The 16,195-nt window shown below is 36.0% G+C and overlaps 1 long non-coding RNA gene across 1 annotated transcript in view; it reads left to right on the forward strand.

Annotated features, from left to right (window-relative positions):
* The first annotated feature begins 1,369 nt into the window (after positions 1 to 1,369).
* Positions 1,370 to 16,195, forward strand: part of LOC144340162 (uncharacterized) — a 71,477-nt gene continuing 56,651 nt past the window's right edge. Inside the window, exon 1 of the long non-coding RNA XR_013415924.1 lies at positions 1,370 to 1,500. This is a non-coding gene — a long non-coding RNA (uncharacterized LOC144340162). The remainder of the gene's footprint in view (positions 1,501 to 16,195) is intronic.

The following is a 16,195-nucleotide window of genomic DNA, read 5'->3' on the forward strand; positions in this document are numbered from 1 at the left end:
AAGAACGTGAGAGTCATCTGCCCAGAGCCACCTCTGTCAACAGTGACCCTGACCCCTTCAACAGCAGGGCCAAAAGCACCACTCAGGGACCCAAGCACTGGACTACTTGGGGCATAACACCACTACCACCAGTGACTTCACTCCCTCCAGCAGCAGGGCCACCATGCATGCTGGCCAGGGTCTTAAGGATCAACTCACCCAAAATCTGTTGCCACCACTGCCAGCACCCACATGTGCCACCCAGGGGTACAAAAACCAGCCTACCCAGGCCCATCACAACCACCACAACCACTGGTACCTGAACATGCTACCCAGGGGCCTGAGGACCAGCCCATCCAGGGTCTGTCATCACCACCACTGGCAAACCCTCCCTTTCCAGAAATGGGGTCATCACACACCTTCGGGGGTTCCCCATGGTCCCAAGGACTGACCTGCCTCGTGCCCCTGTCCCCATCAAAGCTGCATCAGAACCTTCACAAATAACTACAGTTTAAGTCACTGAGAAACTCACAGACAGCACTGATATTGATTATAGCCCAAGAGAACATACAAGGACTGCACTGCAGCCCCCCAGAACCAAAGCCCAAGCACCCTACCCAACTGACACTATAGATACATGTATAGGGCAAAGTTTTTTCCTGCCAAAGCTACTCCATAAAATTGGAAGAGCAATTGTTACACCAGATGCACAGATATCAATGTGCATGACCAAAACAAAAAAAAATAAAAAAGAAAAAGGAAAGGAAAGAAAACGCAAGGAAATATGACACCTCCACAAAGCAACACAATAATTCTCTAGTAACAGACCCCAAATAAATGAGAATCTATGAAATACCTGAAAAAGAATTCAAGGTAATGATCTTAAGGAAACTCTGTAAAATACAAGAGAACACAGATCATACAAAGGAATTGGGAAAATAATTCATAATTTCAATAAGAAATTCCACAAATATATTCTTTGTTGAATAATAATAAAAATATAATTAAGGTAATCTTTTTTATTAAAAAAGATAATTCAAATATAAAAGAATTTAAAAATTTTTTTTTAAATTTTAGATTTGGGGGTACATATGCTTGTTACATGGGTATACTGAACACTGGGATTGAGCATCTAGTGTATTCATTACCCAAATAGCGAACATTATACCTGATAGGCAATTTTTCAACCCTTACTCACATCATACCCTCTCCCTTTTGGAGTCCCCAATGTCTATTATTTCCATCTTTATGTTCATGTGTACTCATTGTTTATCTGCCACTTATAACTGAGAACATGTGGTATTTGACTTTCTGTTTCTGAATTAGTTTACTTAAGGTAATAGCCTCCAGCTCCACCCATGTTGCTGCAAAAACCACAATTTAATTCTTTTTGTGGCTGAGTATTGTTCCATGGTGTATATATGCCACATTTTCTTTATTGATTCAACTGTCAATGGACACTTACGTTGGTTCCATGACTGTGCTGCTGTGAATAGTGCTGCAATGAACATACAAGTACAGGTATCTTTTTTACATAATGATTTCTTTTGCTTTGAGTAAATACCCAGTACTGGATTTACTGGGTCAAATGGTAGCTCTATTTTTAGTTCTTTGATAAATCTCCATACTATTTTCCATAGAGGTTTAACTAATTTACATTCCCACCAACAATGTATAAGTGTTCCCTTTGCTCTGAATCTATGCCAACATCTTTTGCTTTTCAATTTTTTAATGATAGCCATTCTGACTGGTGTAAGATGATATTCTCATTGCAGTTTTAATTTGTATTTATCTGATAATTAGTGATGCTGAACATTATGGGTTTGTTAGCTGTTTGTATGTCTTCTTTTAGGAAATACCTGTTCATATGCTTTGCCTAGCTTTTAATGGGGTTGTTTTTGGCTTTTTTTTTTTTTTTTTCTTTTCTTATTGAGTCATTTGAGTGAGTTCCTTGTAAATTCTGGATATTAGTCCTTTGTCAGAGGCATAATTTGTTAATATTTTCTCCAATTCTGTAGGTGGCCTGCTTACTCTATTAATTATTTCTTTGTTGCTTATTTCTTTGCAAAAGCTTTTTAGTTTAATTAAGTCCTATGTGTCTGTTTTTGTTTTTCCTGAAGTTGCTCTTGGGGTCTTTAAAAAAATTCTTTGCCAAGGCCAATAGAGTTGGCTTAGGTTTTCTTACAGGATTTTTATAGTTTCAGATCTCACATTTAAGTCTTCAGAACATTTTTCCTAGGTTTTCTTATAGGATTTTTATAGTTTCAGGTCTTACCTTTAAGCCTTTGAACATTTGGAGTTAAGTTTTGTATATGTTGAGAGATAGGGGTGCAGTTTCATTACTCTGCATATGGCTAGCCAATTTTCCCAGCACCATTTATTTAATAGGGTGTCTTTTCCCCATTATTTTGGTTAACTCTGTCAAAGATCAGCTGGTTGTAGGTGTATGGCTTTACATCTGGTCTCCCATTCTGTTCCATTGATCTATATTTTTACACCAGCATGATGTTATTTTTGTTAATATAGATCTGTAGTATAATTCCAAGTCAGGCAGTATTATGCTTCTGACTTTATTCTTTTTTCTTAGGATTGCTTTGGTTATTTAGTGTTCTTTATGGTTCCATATGAACTTTGGGATTATTTTTACTAACTCTGTAAAAATTAGACATTGGTAATTTGATAGACATCGCATTGAATTTGTACATTGCTTTGGGCAGTACAGTCATTTTAATGATACTGATTCTTCCAATCCATGAGCACAGGAAGTTTTCTGTTTGTGTAATCTTCAACTTCTTTCATCAGTGTTCTATAATTCTCCTTGTAGAGATATTTCATCTCCTTGGTTATATGTATTCTTAGGTATTTTATTTTCTTGTGGCTTTCATAAATGGGATTGAGTTATTGATATCATTTTCAGCTTGAACGTTATTGGTGTATAGAAATGCTACTGATTTTTGTAGTTTGATTTTGTATCCTGAAGATTTACTGAGTTTATCAATTCTAGAAGTTTTTTTGGAGGAGTCTATAGGGTTTTAGGGTATATGATCATTTCATCAGTAAACAGAGATAATTTGAATCCCTCTTTTCTAATTTGGATGCCTTTTGTTTCTTTATCTTGTCTGATTGCGCTTGTCAGAGCTTCCAGTACTATGTTGAATAGGAGTGGTGACCATGGACATTCTTGTCTTGTTCCAGTTCTTACAGAGAATACTTTAAACTTTTCTCCATTCAGTATTAGGTTGGCTGTGGGTTTCCCATAGGTGTCTTATTATGTTGATATGTGTTCCTTTGATGCCTAGTTTGTTGAGGGTTTTTATCATTAAGGGATGTTGGATTTTATCAAATACTTTTTTGGCATCTGTTAAGATGATCATATGATTTTAGTTTTTAGTTCTGTTTATTTGATGAATCACATTTATTGATTTGTGGATATTGAACCATCTTTGCATCCCTGGAATAAAACCCACTTGAATTATTATTTTTTTTTATGTGCTGTTGGAGTCAATTCGCTAGTATTTTGTGGAGGAATTTGCATCTGTGTTCATCAGGGATACTGGCTTGTAGTTTCTTTCTCTCTCTCTTTTTTTAATTGTCCTTGCCTGATATTGGTATCAGGGTAATATGGTTTTGTAGAATGAGTTAGGAAGGGCTCCCTTCTCCTCAATTTTTTGGAATAGTTTCAGTAAGATTGGTCCCAGTTCTTCTTTGTGAATCTGGTAAAAATTTGTTATAAATCCATCTGGTCCTGAGATTTTTGGGTGGTTGTTGTAAGATTTTTTTTATTATTGATTCAATTTCATTACTCATTATTGGTCTGTTCAAGATTCCTATTTCTCCCTGATTCAATCTTGGGGGGTTGTATGTTTCCAGGAATTTATCAGTTTCCTCTAGGTTTCCTAGCTTGTACACACAGAGGTGTTCATAGGTGGGCTTCTGATGATCCATTTGTTTCTGTTGTATCAGTTGTAATGCCCCCTTACTAATTTCTGCTTGTGCTTATTTGAATCTTCTTTTATTTTTTCTTGGTTAATCCAGTCAGTAGCCTGTCAATTTTGTTTATCCTTTCAAAAAATCAAATTTTTGTTTCATTGATCCATTATACTGTGGATTTTTACTTTCAAACTTATTTAGTTCTGCTCAAATCATAGTTATTTCCTTCCTTCTACTAGCTTTGGGTTTAAATTGTTCTTGTTTTTCTTGTTCCTTGAAGTTTGATGTTAGGTTGTTAATAAGAGATCTTTCTGTCTTGTTGACGTGGGCATTTACACCATAAACTTCCCTCTTAACACTGCTTTTGCTGTTTCCCCAGAAGTTTTCACATGTTGTGTCTCCAATTTCAATTGTTTTGAAAAATGTCTTGATTCCTGCCTTAATTTTGTTGTTTTCCCAAGGATATTTCGGGAGCAAATTGTTTAGCTTCCATTATTTGTGTAGTTTTGGAGTTCCTCTTAGTATTGATTTCTAATTTTATTCCACTATGGTCCAAGAAAATACTTGATATGATTTTGATTATTTTACTGGTTGATTGAGTGATTGATTGATTTTTATTTTACTTTAAGTTCTGGGATACATGTGCAAAACGCACAAGTGTGTTACAGAGGTACACATGTGCCATGGTGGTTTGCTGCACCTATCAACCCATCACCTACCTTTTAAGCCCCGCGTGCATTAACTATTTGTCCTGATGCTCTCCCTCCCCTCACCCCTCTCCAACAGTCTCCAGTGTGTGTTGTTCCCCTCCCTGCGTCCATATATTCTCATTGTTCAGCTCCCATTTATGAGTGAGAACATGCAGTGTTTGGTTTTCTGTTCCTGTGTTAGTTTGCTGAGGAGGAGGGCTTCCAGCTTCATCCATGTCCCTGCAAAAGACATGATCTCATTCATTTTTATGGGTATTCTGTGGTGTATATGTACCACATTTTCTTTATCCAGTCTATCACTGATGGGCATTTGGGTTGGGTCTTTGCTATTGTGAATAGTGCCGTGATAAACATACATGTGCATGTATCTTCATAATAAAATGATTTCTATTCATTTGGGTATATACCAGTAATGGGATTGCTGGGTCAAATGGTATTTCTGGTTCCAGATCTTTGAGGAATCACCATACCATCTTCCCCAATGGTTGAAAAGCATTCCTATTTCTCCACAGCCTTGCCAGTGTCTATTTTATCTTCACTTTTTAATAATCACCATTTTGACCTGTGTGAGATGGTAACTCATTGTGGTTTTGATTTACAATTCTCTAATGACCAGTAATGTTAAGCTTTTTTTCATATGTTTGTTGGTCACATAAATGTCTTATTTTAAGAAGTGTCTGTTCATGCCCTTTGTCCATTTTTTTATGGGGTTGTTTGGGTTTTTTTCTTGTAAATTTGTTTAGGTTCCTTGTAAATTCTGGATATTAGCCCTTTGTCAGATGGGTAGATTGCAAAATTTTCTCCCATTCTGTAGGTGGCCTGTTCACTCTGATGGTAGTTTCTTTTGCTGTGCAGAAGCCCTTTAGTGTAATCAGATCTCATTTGTCAATTTTAGCTTTTGTTGCAAATGCTTTTGGCAATTTCACCACGAAATCTTTGCCTATGCATATGTCCTCAATGGTATTGCCTAGGTTTTCTTCTAGGGCTTTTATGGGTTTGGGTTTTACATTTAAGTCTTTAGTCAATCTTCAGTTAATTTTTGTATAAGGTCTAAGGAAGGGATTCAGATTCAGTTTTCTGCATATAGATAGCCAGTTCTCCCAGCACTATTTATTAAATAGGGAATCCTTTCCCCATTGCTTGTTTTTGTCAGGTTTGTTGAAGATCAGATGGTTGTAGATGTGTGGTCTTATTCTGAAGTCTCTATTCTGTTCCATTGGTCTATATGTCTGTTTTAGTACCAGTATCATGCTCTTTTGGTTACTGTAGCATCGTAGTATAGTTTGAAGTCAGGTAGCATGATGCCTCCAGCTTTATTCTTTTCGCTTGGGATTGTCTTGACTATACAGACTATTTTTTGGTTCTGTATGAATTTTAAAGTAGTTTTTTCTATTTCTGTGAAGAATGTCAATGTTAGTTTGATGGGAATAGTGTTAAATTTATAAATTAATTTGGGCAGTATGGCCATTTTCACAATATCAATTCTTCCTATCCATGAGGATGGAATTGTTTTCCATTTGCTTGTGTCCTCTCTTATTTCCTTGAGCAATGGTTTGTAGTTCTCCTTGAAGAGGTCCTTCATGTCCCTTATTAGCTATATTCCTAGGATTTTTATTCTGTTTATAATAATTGTCAGTGGGATTCCATCCACGATTTGGCTCTCTGCTTGTCTATTGTTGTGTATAGGAATGCTTGTGATTTTTTGTACATTGATTTTGTATCCTGAAAATTGGCTGAAGTTGCTTATCAACTTAAGGAGCTTTTGGGCTGAGATGATGGGGTTTTCTAAATATAGGATTATGTCATCTGCAAACAGAGACAATTTGACTTCCTCTCTTTCTATCTGAATACACTTTCTTTCTTTCTTTCTCTTTCTGATTGCCCTGGCTAGAACTTCCAATACTATGTTGAATAGGAGTGGTGAGAGAGGGCATCCTTGTCTTGTGCTGGTTTTCAAAGGGAATGCTTCCAGCTTTTGCCCATTCAGTATGATATTGGCTGTGGGTCTGTCATAAATAGCTCTTATTATTTTGAGATATGTTCCATCAATACCTAGTTTATTGTGAGTTTTTAACATGAAGCGATTTTGAATTTTATCAAAGGCCTTTGTTGAATCTGTTGAGAAAATCATGTGGTTTTTGTCATTGATTCTGGTTATGTGATGGATTACATTTATTGATTTGCATTTGTTGAACCAGCCTTACATCCCTGGGATAAAGCCAACTTGATCGTGGTGTATAAGCTTTTTGGTGTGCAGCTGGATTTGGTTCACCAGTATTTTATTGAAGATTTTTGCATCAATGTTCATCAAGGATATTGGCCTGAAGTTTTCTTTTTGTTGTGTCTCTGCTTTGTTTCTGTATCAACATGATGCTGGCCTCATAAAATGAGTTAGGGAGGAGTCCCTCCTTTTAAGTTGTTTGAAATGGTTTCAGAAGGAATGATACCAGTTCCTCTTTGTACTTCTGATAGAATTCAGTTGTGAGTCTGTCTGGTCCTGGGCTTTTTTTAGTTGGTAGACTATTTATTACTGCCTCAATGTCAGATTTGTTATTGGATTCAATTCAAGGATTCAATTTCTTCCTGGTTTAGGTTGGCAGGGTTTATGTATCCAGGAATTTATCCATTCTTCTAAATTTTCTAGTTCATTTGCATACAGGTGTTTATAGTGTTATCTGATGGTAGTTTGTATTTCTGTGGGGTCAGTGGTAATATCCCCTATATCATTTTTTATTGTGTCTATTTGATTCTTTCCTTCCTTCCTCTCTTCCTTCTTCTCTTTCTCTCTTTCTTTCTTTCTTTCCCTAACATCACAACTAGACAAGGATGCAACCAAAAAGAAACTACAGGGCAATATTCATGATGAACACAGATGCAAAAATTTGCAACAAAATCAATCCAATAATACATTAAAAAGATAATATACAATGCTCAAATGAGCTTTATCCCAGGGATGCAAGGATGGTTCAACATACACAAATCAATAAATGTAATACATCACATAAACAGAGTAAAGGGCAAAAGCCATATGATCATCTCAATAGATGCAGAAAAAGCATTTGAAAAATTCAACATCCCTTCATGATAAAAACTTTCAACAAATTAGGAACAAAAGAAGTATATCATAACACAATAAAGGTCATATATGACAAACCAACAACTAACATCATACTGAATGGGAAAAAGTTGAATGCCTTTCCTGTAACAACTGGGTCAAGACAAAGATGCCCACTTTGCCTTCCTTATTCAAACTAATGCTGGAAGTCCTAGCCAGAGCAATTAGGTGAGAGAAAGAAATAAAGGGCATCCAAATTAGAAAAGAGAAAGTTAAATGGTCCCTTTTTGCAGATGACATAATCTTATATATAGAAAAACCTAAAGACTCCATCAAAAAACTTTTATAACTGATAAAGTCAGTAAAGTTGCAGAACACAAAATTAGCATACCAAAATCAATAGTATTTCTATATGCCAATAATGAACTAGCTGAAAAAGAAATCAAGAAATCAATCCCATTTGCAGTACCTGTACAAAAAAAGGAAAAAAAAGACAATACCCTAGAAATAAATGTAACTAAGAAAGTGAAGGATTTACATGATGAAAACTATAAAACACTGATGAAATAAATTGAAGGGGAAATAAACAAATGGAAAGACATCCCATTGTATCTGTAGATTATTTTGGGTAGTACAGTTGTTATAACAATATTAATTCTTTTAATTCCCAAAGCAATCTACAGATACAATGCAATCCCTATAAAAATACTAATTATATTCTTCACAGAAATAGAAAAATACAATCCTAAAGTTCATATGGAACTGCAAAAGACCCAGAATAATCAAAGCAATACTATGTATGAAGAACAAAGCTAGAGACATCACACCACCTGACTTCAAAATATATTACAAAGCTATAATAACTAAAACAACATGGTATTTTGTATAAAAACAGATATATAGACCAATGAAACAAAACAGGAAACCCATAAATAAATCCATGCTATCTACAGCCAACATGTTTTTTACAAAGGCACCAAGAACATATACATTTGGGAAAGGACAGCCTTTTCAATAAATGACGCTAGGAAAACTGGGTATCCCTATACAGAAGAATGAAACTAGACCACCACTTCTCACCATATATGAAAATCAACTGAAAATTGATTAAAGACTTAAATATAATATTCAAAAATATAAAACTACTAGAAGAAAACATAGGGAAAACCCTTCAGGACAGTGGCCTACGCAATATTTTATGAGTAAGACTTCAAAAGCACAGGCAACAAAAAAAGAAATAAATAGGACTATATCAAATGTGAAGGCTTTTGCACAAGAAAACAAATAATCAAATAGAGTGAAGAGATAACCTAAAATGGGAGAAAATATTTGCAAACTATTTATCCAACAAGAGTCTAATATCCAGAACATACAAGGAACTAACAAAATTCAATAACAAAAAAGTCTGATTAATAAATGGGCAAAGGATCTAAATAGATAATTTTCAAAAGAAGATACTCAGATGCCTAACAAGTATATGAAAAAATACTCAACATCACTAATTATCAGGTAAATGTAAATCAAAACCACAATGAGGTAGTATCTCACCCCATTTAGAATGGCTCTTATCAAAAATACAAAAAAATAATGAATGCTGGTGAGGATGTGGAGAAAAGAGAATCCTTATACAATGTTGCTGGTCATGTAAATTAGTAGAGTCATTATGGAAAGTAGTATGGAGTTTTCTCAAAAAGCTAAAAATAGTATTACCATATAATCCAGTAATTCCATGACTGTGTATTTATCCAAAGGAGAGAAAGTCAGTATATGGAAGAAATATCTACACCCTCATGTTTATTGAAACACTATCCACGATAGCCAAAATATGGAATCAACCTAAATGTCTATCAATAGACAAACAAATCCAGTTAATATGTTATATACACATAATGGAATACTACTCAGTCATAAAAAGTAATATAATCCTGTTATTCATGGCAACGTGGATGACCCTGGAGAACATTATGATAAATGAAGTAAGTCAGGCACAGAAAGATAAACACAACATGTTCTCAGTCATATATGGTAGTTTTAAAAAGTTGAGCTAATAGAAATAGGGACTAGAATTGTGGTTGTTACAGGATGGAAAGGGTAGGGTGGAGGGGTGGATAGGAAGAGAGTTAACAGATATAAAATTACAGCTAGAGAGGAGGAATAAGTTCTAGTGTTCTATAGCACTGGTGGGCAAATACGGTTAACTGTAATATAATCTGCTGTATATTTTCAAAAAGCTAGAAGAGAGAATTTTGAATCTTTCTAAAACAAAGAAATGATAAATGTCTAAGGTGATGATATGCTAATTACCCTGATTTGATCATTACGCTTACATGTATTGAGATATCACTCTGTAACCCACAAATATGTACAATTATTACATGTCAACTAAAAATGAAAGGGAGAAAAATGATCTCTACTTGAGAAGAATTAAATAAATTATTAGGTTAAAAAAATTTATGCTGAAAGAAAAAATCTATATCCAGAATTCTATATCTAGAATTCTATATCCAGTAAAAAAAAATCCTCAAAATTGTATCCAAAGAGATGCATTTTCCGGTAAATGAAATCTAAAATAATCCATGGCCAGCAGACTCAAAACTAAAAAAAAAAAAGGCTAAGAGAATTCTTCAGTCTAAAGAGAAATAATACCAAATGCAAATTTTGATTTACAGAAAGATACAGGGAGCACCAAAAATAATTTTTAAAATAGGTAATATAAGAGAATTTTAAAACATTTTTGAAAGAAAATTACTTTTCCTAGCAAATATAATGACAAAAATACTGTGGGGTTTATAAAACGTAAAAGCAAAACATAAAACAACAATAGTGCCAGGAGAAAATTCTCCATGGGTATCTCGTGTTTCTGAAGCTGTTCTGAGAAGTGGCACTAACTTCCTTTGATCCAGAATATTTTTTTAAGACTATTTTTACAGTGAGCAGTTTTGGAAATAGTGTCTCCCTCAGGAGGCTTGCTAACTATTATAAAAGATTCAGATTTCCTACACTTGGGATTGCTCTCCTAGAATGCAACCTACAGCATGTGCAAGTGTCACCTGGTCTTTTTCATGTTGCCCTTTAAGAATTGGAGTCTTAAGTCTTCCACTATGGTCTGTGAAACTACAGCAAGCTAACTTGTTAGTTTGCAAGTAGTGTAAAATTTCAGACCCTCCACAGTGCTTGACACACAGCAAGAGTCCCACTGAAACACAAGCTATGGTTGCTGCTCAGCCACTTGAACATCTGTGTCAAAGGTCAGCAGGTAAGAGAGGAGTTACAGCAACAGCTATTGACCCCGCCTTCAGGAGAGGTGAAGCTGCTGTTATACAGTGATAGCAGAGAAGAATGTTTTACATGTAAGTGATACCTTTGGGTGAATCAGTACTCTCTTGTCAATTTTGACAGTAGGTGAACAATTGCAGGAGTCATGGCCTGAGAAGGGCGTGGTAACCAAGGATTCAGAACCCTCAGGGTTTAAGGTTTTGTAACACCAAGTTAGCCACCAAGACCAGCAGAGATGCTAGATGAGGGTGAGAAAATCTAGAATAGAGAGCAGAGAGGGAAGATTATGAGTATCAGTTTCAGTCCTAAGAATGCCTACATTGCAAAGGTTGTGGTTTGTCCCATTCGCTTTCCTCTTATTGGTTTCTAAAAGAGGTCTTCCAGAATCCTGGAAGATCTGCTCCTACAAATGAAGAAATAAATCCAAACATCTCAAGAGGTGGGCTGTAGTGAATGTTGTGATGTACTGCTGAAATCCCTTTGAGATGAAAGAACTTATTTTCCCAGAAGCCGGGGGTGCTGCCAGAGTAAATGATTTATTTCAGCTGAAGAGAGCTTGTATCCAATAATTGATATGGAATATAAACATGCCCTTCTCATCCCGACTCTGAACAACTCTCAGTAACCACCTTGGCTTCAGTTTCCCATATGGTCAACTGAGGCTTTGTTGAGACTGAATTGCAGCCCAGCTTCTCTCTCTGCTCAATCTTGCTTTTGCTCCTTCCCTTCCACATGTGTTGATCCTGATCACCCTCCTTAATAAACTCCCTTCTATCAGAGTCTCAAAGTCTGCTTCCTGGAGGGCTGAACCTGCAAAAAGACCAATGGGACAGATTCAGCAGCCCAGAAACCAAGCCTCTCATATATATGGATTCTTGATTTATGAGAAAGATGGAAGAGCGGCACAGATTTTCCAATAAGTCATGAAAGGTAAATGTGTTATCTGTATGGAAAAAGTGAAATTGAACCCTATATCACACTCCCTACACAAAAATCATTTCCAGGTGATTTAAATATCTAAATGAAAAAGGTAAAATGCCAAAGATTTTAGAAGAATCATCATAAATCTGGGGTACATAAGGATTTCTTCAGCACCTCACAAAAAGCACTAAAGAGAAATATTTGTTATTTAAACTTAGGAATTTCTATACATTAAAAAATATCACATAAGAATACACAGACAAGCCACAGAGAAGATATGAACAAGGTATAACCAACAACAGTCTAGGAGCCAGATTATATAAAGAATACCTACAAATAAATGAGGATGAGGAAGGTAAGCCAATGTTTTAAAATCATCAACTTGGCCAACAAAGACTTGAAAAAGTGATTAATTCCATTAGCTAATAATGAAATACTAATTAAAACTCTGATGAAATATAATTAGATTGGCAAAAATAATTCATATAATTTTAACTTTTATTTTAGATCAGGAGGTACACGTGGAGGTTTGTTACATGGGTATATTGCCTGACACTGAGGTTTGGGATACAAATGATCCAAGTAGTGAGCATAACACCCAATTGGTAGTTTTTCAGCCCTTGTTCCATTCCCTGCTACCCCCAGTCCATGGATCCCAGTGTCTATTGTTCCTTTCTTTATGTCCATGTTTACCCAATATTTAGCTCCAACTTAGAAGTGAGAATATGCACTATTTGGTTTTCTGTTCTTATGTTAATTATCTTAAAATGATGGCCTCCAGCTGCATCCATATTGCTGCAAAGTACACAATGTCACTGTTTTATGGCTGTGTAGTATTCCATGGTGTATATGTACCACATTTTCTTTATTCAATCCACCACTGTTGGGCTCCTAGGTTGATTCCATGTTTTTGCTATTGCAAATAGTGCTGCAATGAACATATACGTGCATGTGTCATTTTTGTAGAATGACTTATTTTCCTTTGGGTTTATACCCAGTAATGCAATTGCTGAGTCAAACGATAGTTCTGCTTTAAGGTCTTTGAGAAATCTCCAAACTATTTTCCATAGAGTTTAACTAATTTATATCCCCACTAACACTGTGTAAGTGTTCCCTTTTCGCTACAGCCTCACCAGCATCTGTTCTTTTTTAACTTTTTAAGTAATAGCCATTCTGACTAGTGTAAGATGGGATCTCATTGTGGTTTTGATTTGCATTTCTCTGATGATTAGTGACGTTGAGCATTTTCTTATGTTTGTTGCATGTCTTCTTTTGAGAAGTGTCTGTTCATGTCCTTTTAGATTGGAAAAATAGTTTTGTATTTTATTTTATTTTATTTTACTTTATTTTATTTTATTTTATTTTATTTTATTTTATTTTATTTTATTTTATTTTATTTTATTTTATTTTATTGAGACAAAGTCTCGCTCTGTCACCCAGGCTGGAGTGCAGTGGCGCGATCTCGGCTCACTGCAACCTCCACCTCCTGGGTTCAAGCGATTCTCCCGCCTCAACCTCCTGAGTAGCTGGGATTACAGGCGTGCACCACCACGCCCAGCTAATTTTTGCATTTTTAGTAGAGACTAGGGTTTCACTATGTTGGTCAGGCTGGTCTCCATCTCCTGACCTTGTGATCCACCCGCCTCAGCCTCCCAAAAGTGCTGGGATTATAGGTGTGAGCCACCGTGCCTGGAGCAAAATATTTTTAAGCTGGTGATATTTAGCATTGGTGCAGATATACAGTGTCGGGAAGCCTCCCACTCTGATTATGGCAGTGTAAATTGGTACACTTTCACCTCTTCTCCTTCTAATCTAGTTCACTCTGCTCCACATACAATGACCACTGTTCCTCATTCACACCTGGCCAGCTCTCTTCGCAGGGCCTTTCCATTTGCAGAGACTTCTACCTGAAACGCCCCTCCCTGTGAAACCTAGATGACTATCTCCCTTATCTAAAACAGAATGGTAGTATTGTATAAGTTTGAAGATAAATATACTTTATCAGCCAGCAATTTCTTTCCCAAAAATATAACCCAGAGCAGGGTTTGTCAGGCTCAGCACTATTGACTTAATGGGTGTGTTAATTCTTTGTCATGGGTGGCTGTCCTGTGCATTGTAGGTTGTGTAGCAGGATGCCAACTTCTACCTACTAGATGCCAGTAGCACTTGCCAGTTGTTGCAATAAAAAAGTCTTGAAACATTGACCATTGTCCCCTAGGAAGCAAAATCTCCTTAGTTGAGAACCAGTCTCCTGAAGCATCATTTCTAATTGCCGAAATCACAAAACAATCCAAGTGCTAATCAAAAATGAAATAAATTATTATAGTGTAGAACATACAAACTCTAGTTACTATATAGCAATTAAATTTTTTTTAATTAGATTCATTAACAATATAGGCCTTACAAACATTATATTGGGTGAAAAAAAATCCTGTGTTTTTACAAAAAAGAATATACATTATGATCCCATATATATTATATATAAGAAAAAAACCAAAAGCATATGTTTTAGGGATCTTTACATGGGCAGGAAGTAATGGAAAGCAGGGAAATGACTACTATAAAGGTAAATCTTCCTACAGGGGTAAGCACAGTTTGGGAAAAATAGGACGTTCATATTTTCTTGGTATCGAAATGTTCTACTCTTGATTCAGCTAGTAGTGAGATGAGTACTATATTTATAACTAGTTTAAAACTATATATATAAGTGTAATACTCTTTTTGGTATATATATTTTGAAATTTTATGAGAAATGTTTAAATAGAAATCCTGTCTTGACTTATTTCTCCAAATAGCATATCCATGCCTTTCCTAACCTTTACAGCCCTTTATTGAAAAACTCCTTCAAAAACTTGTAGAAATTCACTGTCTGTCTTCCTTCCTTTCATTCTCTTTTGAACACACTTTAATCTATAACCACTATTACTCCATTGGAAATATTGCTATAAGATTGCTTCTCAGCAGCATTTAACACAAATGATCCCTTCCTCCTTCCTGAAATATTTTCTCCACTTGGCTATCAAGACATCTCACTCTCTCAATTTTCTCCCAATCTCACTGCCTGCTCATCCTTAGACTGCTTTGGTTGTCCCTCCTTATCTTTGAGAGCTTTTGTTTGTATGCTTAATAATTTTTTTGTAAAATTTGTAGACAGTGATATAGTTAAATGCACAATTCTTATGTCCAATATGATGAAAAATATATATAAGCATATGCCCTGCACACCTATCAACATAGACATTTCCATCACCCTAAGAGCTCCCAAGTCCAAGACCTTTTAAAGTTAGAGTGTCCCAGAGCTCAAGTCTTGGGACCTCCTCACACTCATTTACTCAATGATGCCATCCTGGCTCTTGGCTTTAAATACTAAATCTACATGCCTATGACTTCCACACTTATATCTGCATCCTGGACCTTTCTTCTTATTTCCTTCCCAGTATTTCCTCTTAGACATCTAACAGGCATGGCAAATCTCAAACATATCTAAACTAGGTTCCTCAGCTTTCCTCCAAACCTGCTCCTTCCATAGTTTTCTCCAAATCAATTGCTGACAATTCTACTCTTCCAGTCTGTCAAACCATAGATTCATCTCTAACTTCCCTCCTTTTCTCACCTCCAACATCTAATTTATATGCAAATTCCTTTGGCTCTTTTTTCTATATGTATCCAGAATCTAATCGCATCTCCTAACCTTCATTGCTCCCAGCCCTGGCCAAGTCTCCATTACCTCTCATCTGGATTGCTGCTTTCTTGCTTCCAACCTCACTCCTCTTTTTGTCTATTCTCAGTATAATCAGAGGGATTCCATGAAAGCCTAAGTCAGATCATGCCACTCTTCTGTTCAAAACCCGCCAATGACTTTGCAACTCACTCAGAATAAATCCAACCTTCTTATGGAGACACCCAGGGCCCTGTAGGGTCTGACTCCCATTACTTTCACCTCTTCTCCTTCTAATCTAGTTCACTCTGCTCCACATTCAATGACCACTGTTCCTCATTCACACCTGGCCAGCTCTCTTCGCAGGGCCTTTCCATTTGCAGAGACTTCTACCTGAAACGCCCCTCCCTGTGAAACCTAGATGACTATCTCCCTTATCTATAATCTTTACCAGAACATCATCTTCTCAGTAAAAATTTCCCCACTGAAAACTGTCATCCCCTCCCAACACAGTGATTTTTCTCCATTAACTTTATCATCTTCTAACATATTATATATTTTTGTTGACTTTGCTTTTTTTAATTTGCTTTTTCCTACTAGAATGTGGGCTCCATGAGGGTGAAGATTTTCTTCTTCTTTTTTTTTTTTTTTTTTTTTTTTTGCCTG

This window comes from Macaca mulatta, chromosome 3, assembly GCF_049350105.2.
Source record: "Macaca mulatta isolate MMU2019108-1 chromosome 3, T2T-MMU8v2.0, whole genome shotgun sequence".
NCBI classification, from domain to species: domain Eukaryota; kingdom Metazoa; phylum Chordata; class Mammalia; order Primates; family Cercopithecidae; genus Macaca; species Macaca mulatta.